Below are 12,297 nucleotides of genomic sequence, written 5' to 3'. Positions count from 1 at the left end.
TGAAAGAAAGTGCATCAACTGGAATATTCATTTTCAATGTTTAAGGGCCTGATTTACAAAAGTGCTAAGCAACCACAAGTCCAGTCGAAATTAGTGGAAGCGTAAGCACACAGCATCTCTGAAAATCAGGCCACAGATGCATGTGCTACAGGATGATGGGTGATGAGCAATTTCATTCTTCACAAGGGCTTCAATGTTGCTTGTTTTTAGCAGATGTTTCTATCAGAGAGGGAGACTCTGAATCATGCAATAGTCACAGTGGAAACCAGCTCAGTAACTCTGATAGATGTGACTTTATGTACTTTGGTGACATGAGAACTAGTGTACTTCAGTTTTCAGCTAAACAGTCCACTAAGATAGTAGATTGACAAAATGGATCAACATACTTGTAGGCAGAGCCGGTGCAACCCATTAGGCAACTTAGGCAGTCACCTAGGGCACTAGCATTTGGGGGGTGGCATTTCGGGTCCTTCGGCCTCCCCGGCCGTTGTCAGCATTTAGGCGGCAGGAGCTGGGGCAGGGGGGCGTGGGGAGGGCCGCCTGCAGCAAGTAAGGGGGGTAGGGGGACATGCAGGGGAACTCCCTGCCCCAGCTAACCTCTGGTCCGCCTCCTCCCCTGAGCACGCCGCCCCACTCTGCTTCTCTCCTTCCCAGGCTTGCGGCGCCAAACAGTTGATTGGCGCCACAAGCCTGGGAGGTGGGAGAAGTGAAGCGGCAATGGTGTGCTCAGGGAGGAGGCAGAGCAGAGGTGAGCTGGGGTGGGGAGCTGCCGCACGGCTCCTTGGGCCGGGGGAGCTGCTGCTGCAGGAGGATGCCTCAGGGCGGGGGTGGGTGGGGAGCTGATGCGGGGCCGGGGAACTGCCACAGGCTCAGGGTGGGGTGCAAGGTGGAAGTTTCGCCTAGGGCATGAAACATCCTTGCACCCACCCTGCTTGTAGGATAAACACACTGATCTTACAGTGTATTTTGATTTTCTACTAATATGTTAGTGGGACCATCAAAGACAACAGTAAATAGGATAGCAGAACATATAAATAGATTTTAAAACTATTCACACTCTAAGAGTTCAAAATGCACCTGTAGACCTTGTGCTGGGACTAGCACAATAATGGAGTAGTCTGCTGAATATGTCAAGTAGGAAAATCACTTTGCTTTTCATAACCCTGGCAAAACAACTTTCTTAGCTTAGCAAATTGTTCTCTAAGCAGAACACCCACTATTCCGCACTAGTTCTGTACAGAGCACTTGCAGTCTTAGCTTTTTCAGCTTCCAAACTGTGAGATCAGCAAGCAAACCACCCCCATGTGCAGAAAGAGAAAGAGGAAACTATTAACAAGAAAAAAGAGTAATGCTGATTTATTCAGTTCTTGCAGGTTTGAAGAGCAAAAGATTTATGAGTAAGATTCTTTTGTTATCTAAGTTAGTTAGAAAAACTGTTTTTGTATAGTGCAAAAATTTTCATTAGCCCTCACCTCCCCCACATTTTCATGGTAGATTATTTTAGGGAAATAGTCAAACTTTTGGAAAAGTTCTAGAGTAGAAGAACTTGACCTTTTAAGAGGTTTCCTATTCCCTAAACCCTACTCTGCAGCATCTACATTCTGTAATCAACTAGGAAAGTGTATAAAGACACCTAGCTTCACTGAGAAGTTAAGCATGGTCACTATCACAGTATGGTCTGTATTGACGCTGTGTGGAAGCTGCAGTAGTATACATCATAAACATCTGGAGGGATCTGGCTCTGGAGACAAGGAAGAACTCAGTAAGGAGGTGTGAAAGATAAGACATAATATAATTAATATCAGAGTAAAAATAAAGACATGATGCAATATCTCCCAGAATCTTGTCAGAGATTCCATGTTACAAGGTTCAGTCTCTGCATATGCATATCCACATGCAAAGGGCCCAGTTTCTGCAGTCAGTGTGTTCTGTACACATGACGCAGAGGGCAAAACGTGCTTATGGTCTAGGGAAAAGTAGAGCACAATACATAGACAACAGCAGTGAAATGCTGGCCCTTCTGATGTTAATGGGAATTTTGTCATTGATTTTAGTAGTCAGGAATTTACCCCAGAGCTGTTATGTTTTCACTGAAAAAACAGTGTGGGCTGTGTGGAAACCAGATAGTTAATGACGGGAATATGTAGCGTACACCATCAGAAAAGGTAGCATAGTTAAGACACCTGTTGTTATACCCTTTGGCTACTCTCTCTATTTCTCCCAGAGAGCAGATTGCAAAAGTGCTCAGAGGAAGTCTAAGTAAAACGTCCTCAGCCCTACAGTGCACACAACAGCAGGCATTCAATTTCATACGAGCCCAAAAGGTACAACAAATTAGTGCTGGCAGACTAATGAGACAAATAGAGAGCCCAGCAGTAGCGCATGCTGATCATCTCAGCATCATGGTCACTTTAAGTTTGGACAGTAACAGGAAAAGTGAAAGTCTAGGTAGACATGTAGAGCCAAGGTATAGGATAATGGTGATTTTGCTGGGTAGGATGAACTCTGCAATGGGGAACACAGATTGTGTACAGCAGCTGAGTAAGGGAATAGTTACCACCACAGTTCTGTCCCTGTATGGTGTCCAGGGGTACCATCTTCTCTATCAGCCTTCAGCTAGCATGTGCCTGATAAATGTGAAGCCCCACCCACTGAAAATAATTACTTTTAGAACAGAAAAGGAGCATTCGCTCTCTATTCTCACCTCCTATCCCATAGCCTCCCAGTTGCTATGAAGATGAGCGTTCTCTTTTACTCAGCTGCAACTCTAGCTCTCTCTCTGTTATTCTACTCCTTCCTCAACTTTCTGGCTACTGAAATGGAAATATTTCCACTACTCTACAAGTCCCCTGTTTATCATGTCTGAATCTCACCAAACCTTTTTCATTTTCCAGATCTTCTCTACTGCCTGCTGGCTGTTGTGTCTGCTTTTTTTCAGCTACAGCAGAAAATAAAAAAGTGACCTGATTCTTGTCAGCTTCCTGACTGCTCACAAAAGTCTGAAAAAACAATAGTTAAAACTGACAGGTTTTCACTCTGAGGCGGCTTGTCAGCTCACCTTGCTTACACTGTTCTCCTACAAGCCCTTTCTTAAAACATCTTCATCAAGGCCCTTAAACCCTTGCCCACCCACTCTAAACTCTCCTAACTTACTGAAAAACAATGCATAAACATACAAAAATCCATAAAGGAATAATGAAACTAACAAGATGTGGTTAACTTCACCACTCCTTCATGTTCCATTATTCCCCTTCCTGACAATCCTTTGGTTGTATGTCATCTTGTCAAACTGTAAGCTCTTTGGAGTAGGGACTATAGCTGTCTGCATACTCAAGGCACTATACAAGTAAGTTTAATATTATTTATTACTGTAATAGAGTAGCTGGCCCATTAGATGAAACTGAGCTCAGCTCTCCTGTTTCAGTCCAGATGATCCCAGCTTGGCCAATTCAAAGTGTGGGGCAGCACCTGGGGGTCTATAAAAGGTCAGTCAGAAGTCAAACCAGAACTGAATCAGATAGGAGAAGAGAGTGGCCAGAGACAGAAGGTGGCTCCTGGGAGATGGCTGAAGGTAGGAGAGGAGCAAGAGGAGTTTGCTAGCTGGTGTCTCTGAGCCAAGGCTTGAGAGGTCTGAAGTTAGGGGGAGCAGCAGAGGGAGGTTCCTGCTGAGTCTAAGATGGAGAGCTGGAGACAAGGGCCAGAGACAACTGAAGGAAGGTGGAGCAGAGGAGGGGCTTATCCACTGACATCTCCTTGCTGGAGAGCTGGACCCAGAGAAACAGCGAGAGGGCCGGGGAAGTGAGGGATGCTCCCCTGGTAAGGATGCTCCCAGTAGAAAGGCTGCAGGACTTTCCACTGGGAAAGGCAGGCTTGCGCCCTAGAAGGTAGGGTTGGAGTGGTTGTCCTGGCAAAGGGATGGAAGAGGACAGACAGGAGCCTAATTTGTGATGGAAGACACTGGGATACGGTGAGAACAAAGACCATGTGCATGGGTTGATATGAACTATGTTTTGGGACTTTTGTTATAGACTATTTTCACAAGGTTTTTGTAATAAACTGGTTCCCAGGAGCACTATTGGTTAACTAAGAGCCTGAAGTGGAGTCCTTTGGGTTAACCAGGAGGGAAACTGAGGCGAGGGGCTGCCCTGAGGCCACAAGGTGGTGCCTGGGAGAAAACCACTCATTTACAATTACTGTTAATATGTATTGTGACAATGTTTCTAGGGCATGGGAAGACAATAAAAGGATTAAGTCTGGTCCTTGGAAAAGATGACAGCCTAGCAGATAAACTCAGTGGAAGGTCAGCTCCCTTTCATAGAGCATATACATAATGTGAGGAAGCAGAAACCTATCTAGGTGCTTTCTTACTGTAACATATGTAATGACTGTTGAAGAACACATATATTGCATCTTCTTGATGCTGTGGGAGATCAATAAAAAAAAGGAATTAGGAAAAGGCTATCAGATACACTGAGGCAATAACAATTGGGAGGAAACAGCACTTCATGTTAGGCTTGTATTTGATAGATATAAAACTTAATTTGAAAGTGCTGTGCTGCACCTGAGGTGCATTTTGTAGCATAATTGGAAAGAATCTCAGGCTGGTTTGAAGGACATTTAGCAGCTGTTCCTGTTTATCTTTTAGCTTCAGAATGACTAAAGGAATTTTTATATTTTCTTAGGAAGTTCAGTGCTGGGAACCTTGTCTTTCAAATGTGCATTTTTATGTCACCTGTGCTAAATGCTGTGAGAAATTGGAGAAACAATTTGAACTCTTCTGTGTTAAATATTGCAGACCTCTAGGGCACCATAAAAGGAATTCTGCTGGCGTGGAGCTCCCAAATGCTGTCATAATGTTGATGCCTCTGTTTGCCTAACTAGCAAGCAATAAAATTCTCAAGATCTCTAATGTCTCTTATAATAGCAATGAATGTGATCCGTAGCCAAGGTAACCCCCCCCTCCCCAACAAAACAAGTCAATTTAATTTAGAAAGCTCAAACCAGTGCTGGCTCCAGGCACCAGCAAAGGAAGCAGGTGCTTGGGGCAGCCAATACAAAGGGGTGGCACTCCGTCCAGTACTGGGGCAGCACCTCCAGGTCTTTGGCAGCAGGTCCCTCGTTTGTTCTCTGAGCTGCTGCCAAAGTGCCGCTGAAGAGGAAGAGAGGGAGTGAAGGACCCGCCGCCAAATTCCCGCCAAAGAATGAAGCGGCGTGATTGGGCTGCCGCCAATCTGCTTGAGGCGGCAGAAAAGCTGGAGCCAGCCCTGCTCAGAACAGGAGTATTTTATGATGCAATGGTTCCCAAACTTTTTACTAAGTTGACCCACCAACAGCATTGTCTCTTTTTGGCAACCTACCACTATACATATGCACCCTCCAGTCTTGGACTGCAACTCTAATCCAGGTTGATGCAGAGGGAAGCCCCTGGTGGGGAGAGGCAGAGAGTGGAGTGTTCCAGCCAGGCCAAACCTGGTGCTGTGTTGCTGTGACCCCATGCATCAGGTTGCAAGGCCTGGAATGGGAGCTGGGCCCAGTCCTGCAGGACAGGAGCTGCCACTGAGGCTGAACGTGGAATGGGCTCATGTTCAACCCTCCCCTGCACCCTGGTAGAAGGTGTGTTTGCCTAGGACCCAGTGATGGGTTACTCTGGACCTGGATGTGGCAACTCATCTCAAACCTTCTTATCATCCATGGGTGAGTTGGCTCCTACCATTTGGGAAACACTGCATGAAATTATAGTTTATCAGCTCCTTCCTATAGAACATCACAGAACACTTCATAGAAAGGGTCAAAGAGAAAGGTATAAAGGCAAGCTTGAAAAGAGAGGCTGCAGTGGTCTAGTGGTTAAGGCACTAGTCTGGGCCTTAGTTATATGGGTTCATTTCCTGGCTCTGCCATAGCCTTCGAGAGACTTGGGCAAGTCCCTTAACTTCCTTGTGCCTCAACTCCCACTCTTTATCTTGTCTATGTAGATTGTAAGCAATTCAGTACAGTGACTATCTGCTATGTAAGTACAGTGCCTAGCACAATGGGGCCAGAATTTTGGTTGGAGTCTCTAGGTGCTACTGTAGTACAAATAAATATGAAGGAAGGGACTCATGGGCTTGGAGATGTGCACTGGAAGACGCAGGAGAACGAGTTTGATAGATGTGGTGGCACAAATAAAAGAGCAATCCTTCCAATGGCAGAGTGTCATGGAGAAGGGACAAGGAGGAGCCCAAGACTGGAAGAGCACAGAGGGATGGACAGTTAATGGATGCCAGTTAAGGATATGGTGGAGTAACCCCAGAGCAACTTTTAAACATTCAGGAGTGATCAGAATTTTCCTTTCAGCGTATTTTCTATTGTTTTGTGCAGTCCTAATTTTTTTTTTGCAAGAATCATGTTTCTTTATGAAAATGGAACAAAGAAAACATGAGAGAAATCTAAATTTAACAACAACAAGGTAGTACATCGTGGGCCTGAAGGTACATGATTTGCAGTTGATGTTGCGGGAAAGGGAAGCGAAATGGTTACTGTGGACGTTGCTGTCTGCATCATGGGGTCTGTTGGAGAGGAGAGGGCCCAGGCATAGCTCACTTCTGAAGCAGCAGCGCTGTGCCTAATGTGTGAGGTAGCTCTCTTTCCTGAGCTAACCTGCATCAACAAGATGCACTGTTAATAACTCTTGTGATCGGACCATGAATCTCATTAAGCTTAATATTTTTCTTAAAAGCCCAGTTCCTGGAGTCCTCCTATTTTGAGAGAATCTGAGCTTTCATGTTAATAAAAGGAAGTTGCTACCCCTATTATTGTGGCGAGAAGCTGGAAAACATGACCCCTTAAAGGCTCAAAACAAGGAAACCAAATAAAGAGATCCCAATTTTATTATTTTTAAGCCAATATCATGAATTTTTGGAGCCTGACTCATTATTTTTGAAAGCTCAGGGTTTGGAAATACTGCAGAGGGCTCCAGTAAACACCACATGGCTGGACACTGCTCTGCGCCTCACCACCTGCAAAGGGCCCATTTCACACAAACATACACCCGATGGCAATCCCGTCATGATAATTTCCTTCATTTTCAGTTCTTGGAGCCATTGGGATTTTACAGATTTGCCCAACAACTTAAGATGTTGAGATGTGAGACTGGCATTTTAGGTTGTTTATTGCATCATGTGTAGTGAAAATATATATTTGCATGGCATTTGTAATTTGCTTTTTTATTAAATATCTAACTGGCGTGCTATGAAGGGGTTAATTGACAGTTTCACATAGAACATATTACACAATTTTTTTTAGAAAAGATCTACCTCCAGTTATGGAGGTAGAACATATGGTTTATGGGACAATAATGGTTCCAACATAAACCTAGCCGTCTTATTTGATCAATGTGGATTGTGGATATAGGAATATTCCTTGTATATTTTGCAGCATTTGTGTGCAGTAAAGCCACAGGCATTGAAAACGCTCCATAATTAACTGATTAGTATCACTAATTAGCTGCCTCCCAGGTGATGGGTTTGATGCCATGGATCAGATGATAGCCTGCAGACCACTTAGTTCTTGGCTTAAGAGACTAAGCAGCAGCTGAGAGAGAGAAAGCCCTGCAGAGAGCAAGCTGGTTCCTGCAGGTGAGTCTAGGTCGGGGAAAGGATGTAGCTAGAGAACCTGCTGGAGCTATTTACAGTGATGGGCAGAAGCCTTAAGAGAGGCAGAAGTCTCAGGAGCAGGAAGGTTGAGGAAATGCCAGGTAGCAGGACCTGGGATTTGTGAAAGAATGTTACAGTCCAGTAGGAGGCCAAGAAATTGTAGAGTTAGAGACAGACTTTAGTTCAGTTGACATTTGGACTGTCAAGTTTTAATAAAGCAGATTCCAGATTACAAGAGTCTCTATGCAATTTTTAAAAGTCCAAGAAGGGGAAACTGAGGCAGCAGTGAGATTCAGTGCTTGCACAGTGCTAGTCTGAGCTATATCTTAGTCTAAGCAGTGGTGTTAATTTTTGACTTTCATGTGCACTAAATTTGCTCACAAACTAAATAAATCGTTCTAAAATAGTGAAGGTATAATCATGAAATGTTAGTTTTATGATGTGTTTCAAATAAAAATCGATGAAAGGATTGTACATGTACTGTACATTTCCAAGGCTGATTCTGGCCTATTCCGGCTAGTTAGAAGAACAGCTTCCTGGAAGCCCAGTCCTAGCTCTAGCTATACTAACTAAGGAAACTTTGCAAAAATCCTCTGACTATTCCTATTATTTCAGAGGTGCCAGATCTGGGATCTCTGCTGTAAATGGTCACTGGCTACCACCAGCATTTTAAACACTAAGGTTGAAAACCTGGCCTTATTAAAATCAGTGGGAGTTTTGCCATTTGCTTCAACAGGAGCCAAAATTCAGACAGTGTCAGTTAGATCTGCTCTTAGCAGGGTTCAAGAACACAGTTCTTAAAACATCAACAACAGCCAACGACCAGTGTACACCAGAGCTCCCAACGTTGCTTTGGGAGCTGAACCAGCGTTAACTATGTTGGTAAGTTATTGCAAAAATTCCCTAGAATATATGAGGCTCCTGAATGGCAGGACACTACAGTAAAGCAGGGGAAAGGAAAGTGAGACAGCATGATATAGTGTACTGAGTACAGGTGTGGGAACCAGGAACTCCAGAATTCAAATTGTGGATCTATCACCAACTCAGTTCACTTTATGGTATCATTTAATTATTCTGTGCCTATGGTTTACCATCTATAAAATGAAATTATTAGTACTTATTAGCCTCACAGGGATACTGTATGGATTAGTGAGTGTTTTTTTGAAAAACCTCAAATCACTATGGAATAGATTGTGATACTCATTATGAAATGAATAAGACCATTAGTAAAGTTCTACTTAATATAAACAAGAATATCAAAGTCTGGTCTTATATACATGCTAGTTACTATTATTGGGTCCCATTACTGAGCTGGGCTAAATGTACAGAGAAAACAGACATGGCTCTTAAAAAGACTGAAAATTATTGGGGGAAACACTTTTAAAACACAAAACACTATGCTGCTACTCAGCAAACAATTTTATGATTGTCTATATCCATATGTAGTGAGAGTTTGAGCAATTCACAAAGACTGAAATCCTGGCATCATTGAAATCTGTGAGCACTTTCAATAAGGCCAGTATTTTACCCTAAGAATTTCCTTCGCTCTGTGATTTAGGATGTCCATTCATAGCTTACAGTGTTTTTTTGCAAACACAGGAAATGCATTTGTCTTTTATCTTATGAAGATTTTGGACACTTATTTTGCAAATGAGTACCTCAGGGCTCTGTTCTACTAACAGATGTAAATATAGGAAACACAGCACTTTCCTACTGGTTATTGAAAAGACGCATTATTAATCTGTGTATTCCAGCAGTCCACTAGCTTGAAAAAGTTTATCACATGAGGAAGAGTATCAGCAGGAGTCTCTATATCTTTTTAATTCAAAAATGATCTTGGGTTTATACTGTCAGAAAAACAAAATATATTATTTTTTATTAAAAAAATTAATCTGGAGACTGTTTTCTGAAGAGTTAATATGTATAAGACGTAAGGCATGGTTCCCTCTCCCCCCAGAACCACTCATTATGCTGGTACACTCTGATTCTGAAATGGCGGTTAATCAACATGATATCAGAGCTGTGATAACTTCTGCCATCTGTGATGGTGTTACATGGAGACTGACACAAACAAAAGGGAACCATGTTGCCTCCTGCAAACCAAGAAACAAGTGTCAGGCAAACTAAAAAATCTGAGTGATTACAAAGCCTTATTCAAACTGATTAAAAATAATACATAGGGATCACTTCATCTGTCACTGAAATTAGAGATGGGCCTGAACTAAACCTCCAGATCTGAACATCCCAAAATATGGCAAAATTCAAATTTGACTCCATATCTTCAACTTTGTGACCTTTAACTGACATTCAGTCAAGTTTGAGGTGAAACCTGACAGTTGTTTAACAACACACAGCAATATTACAGAGGAGTTTGAGACAGGAGGTGCAAAGAATGCTGTATCTAGTTGACACTTAAGGGGAAACTGTAGGTAGGCTAAATATAATTACTCCAACTGGAATTTCGCCAGGATACTCTCTGTACTCTCATTAAAGATCCCACAGAACTTTTGACAATCACAAAATGTCAGGCTTAAATCTTATGCAACAGCTGGCACCTGTGGGACACATCACTCCCTGTAACGTCATGTTTCACAGCTATTAGTTCAATACTGACTGCTAGGAAAAAATATTCCTGACTAAGAACCTGGTCTGACAAAATGTCTGTGTGCTGAAGTCAATGAGACAGGTTCAGTACCAAACACATACATCATTGCAATACGCAAATCTTTTATCCACATGCTGACTGGGCTTGACACTGCTTAGTTGTGAGGAAATCATAACCTTGAGATCATAGATGTAATAGAGAGACACAGCATATCAAATTAGTATACCAAGTAGTTTTAGAATTTTTATTTTCACTTGGTGGAATGTTTGATGTTCGTTTTGTAGAATTCCTATTTATTTGTGCTCATAGAACATTTGTGTTGTAATAAATTATCCAATAATGCTCAAAAACTGACCAACTCCAAGGCTGCTTTTTGCTTTCAAGATTAATTGGGGCTTCTTTTCCAGTGTTCCCAGTCATGAGTACTAATATGTCTAACACTACTGCAGTAAGTCAACCTAAGTTATGCAACTCAAGCTACATGAATAACGTAGCTGGAGTCGACGTAGCTTAGGTCAACTTACTATAGTGTCTACACAGTGCTGGGTCGATGGGAGAGTCTCTCTCGTCGACTTACCTTACTCTTCTCGTTCGGGGTGGAGAACCAGGGTTGACCGGAGAGCAATCTGTGGTTGATTTGGTTGGTCTTCACTAGACCCACTAAATTGACCCCGGTGCATCGATCGCCAAAGCGTCGATCCAGCAGTAGTGTAGACATAGCCTCAGTTAATGACCTATATATCAAAAAGTATTTCTCTGTTGCTTTCTCTCTCTCTGCTGATCTTATTTTTCCTTTCACTATTCCATGGAACCTTTCTGCTTTTGTTGAACATCCAGAAACAGAAAGTTGTTATTCCTTCTAGTGAAATGCTACAAAATCCTGTTTAAAGTGTTTTTTAATGCTAATAAGGAGGTACAGGGAACCTAAGGTCAAAATACAGTAATGAGATGAATAAGGAGATATGACTGAAATAGGACCCAGTGTGACATAGCTGTTTCCAAAAAAATCCGTCACTCGAACAAAACAGGCTGGGTCAATTTAGTATCTGAACTTCCAGTGCCGTTACCATGGTTTCTACACAAAGAGGAATGGACTGCATTCCAATTTTATTCTTCACAATGACAAACAACAGGAACATGGGAAATGGTCAAATAAAATCTTATGTGAGCCTGGCAGAGATGTGACAGATACTACTGGCAGTTTACATTTGTTTCTGAAATAACTTGAGTATACAGAATGCAGATTGATGTATCCGAACAATCTGTCCGTCCATTTATCTTGTGAGTTTCTCTTGCCCTCCAGTCTCATTTTGCTCTCATATAAAACTGATTCAAATAAGAAGATAGCAACACAGTTATGCAAGTCATTTAGCTGTTCCTGAGAATACCCATTAAAAACAGCCTAGCAGTTGGGAGTACAGACTTGCTAGCTTATCTTCTGTGCATTTCATTCAATACTTTACTCTCTCCAGCATTGAAACTCAGATGTAGCTAGGTATACAATGTAATCTATGTCTTATGTACTATATTTCTTCCATTATAAATTGGGGGTATGCTTTCTGGAAGTTTAGAACTAGGCTGGGAAAATCCTGAAGCTAAATGTAAATTGTAATGTTGATACAATGAGGAGTCCTTGTGGCAGCTTAGAGTGGAAAATACAGTGTATTCTCAACATAGAATACCCCACTTCCACCTTAATTGAATTGGTTCGTTAGCACTGACCTCCCCAACTTGGTAAGGCAACTCCCATCTTTTCATATGCTGTGTATTTTTACCTCTCTACTGTATTTTCCACTCCAGGCATCTGATGAAGTGGGTTTTAGCCCACGAAAGCTTATGCCCAAATAAATTTGTTTGTCTCTAAGGTGCCACAAGGACTCTTTGTTGTTTTTGCTGATACAGACTAGCATGACTACCGCTCTAAAACCTGTAATGTTGATGTGTCATTTGACTATTTCCTGAAACTCTAGCTGCAAGTAGAAAGTTATTATGGTGAAGAGACTAAAAGGCAAAGTCTTTAATTCCTTGGGTACCTTATCTTTGAACATAATGCATTAAATT

General features: G+C 42.3%; 1 protein-coding gene across 2 annotated transcripts in view; it reads right to left on the bottom strand.

Moving 5' to 3' along the window:
- Window positions 1–12,297, bottom strand: part of GALNTL6 (polypeptide N-acetylgalactosaminyltransferase like 6) — a 919,665-nt gene that overhangs the window by 54,278 nt on the left and 853,090 nt on the right. The gene's annotated exons all lie outside the window — the stretch shown is intronic.

This window comes from Chelonoidis abingdonii, chromosome 5 (genome assembly GCF_003597395.2).
Source record: "Chelonoidis abingdonii isolate Lonesome George chromosome 5, CheloAbing_2.0, whole genome shotgun sequence".
NCBI classification, from domain to species: domain Eukaryota; kingdom Metazoa; phylum Chordata; order Testudines; family Testudinidae; genus Chelonoidis; species Chelonoidis abingdonii.
Note: the sequence above shows the minus strand (reverse complement) of the source record. Positions and strands in the feature narration are given on the sequence as shown.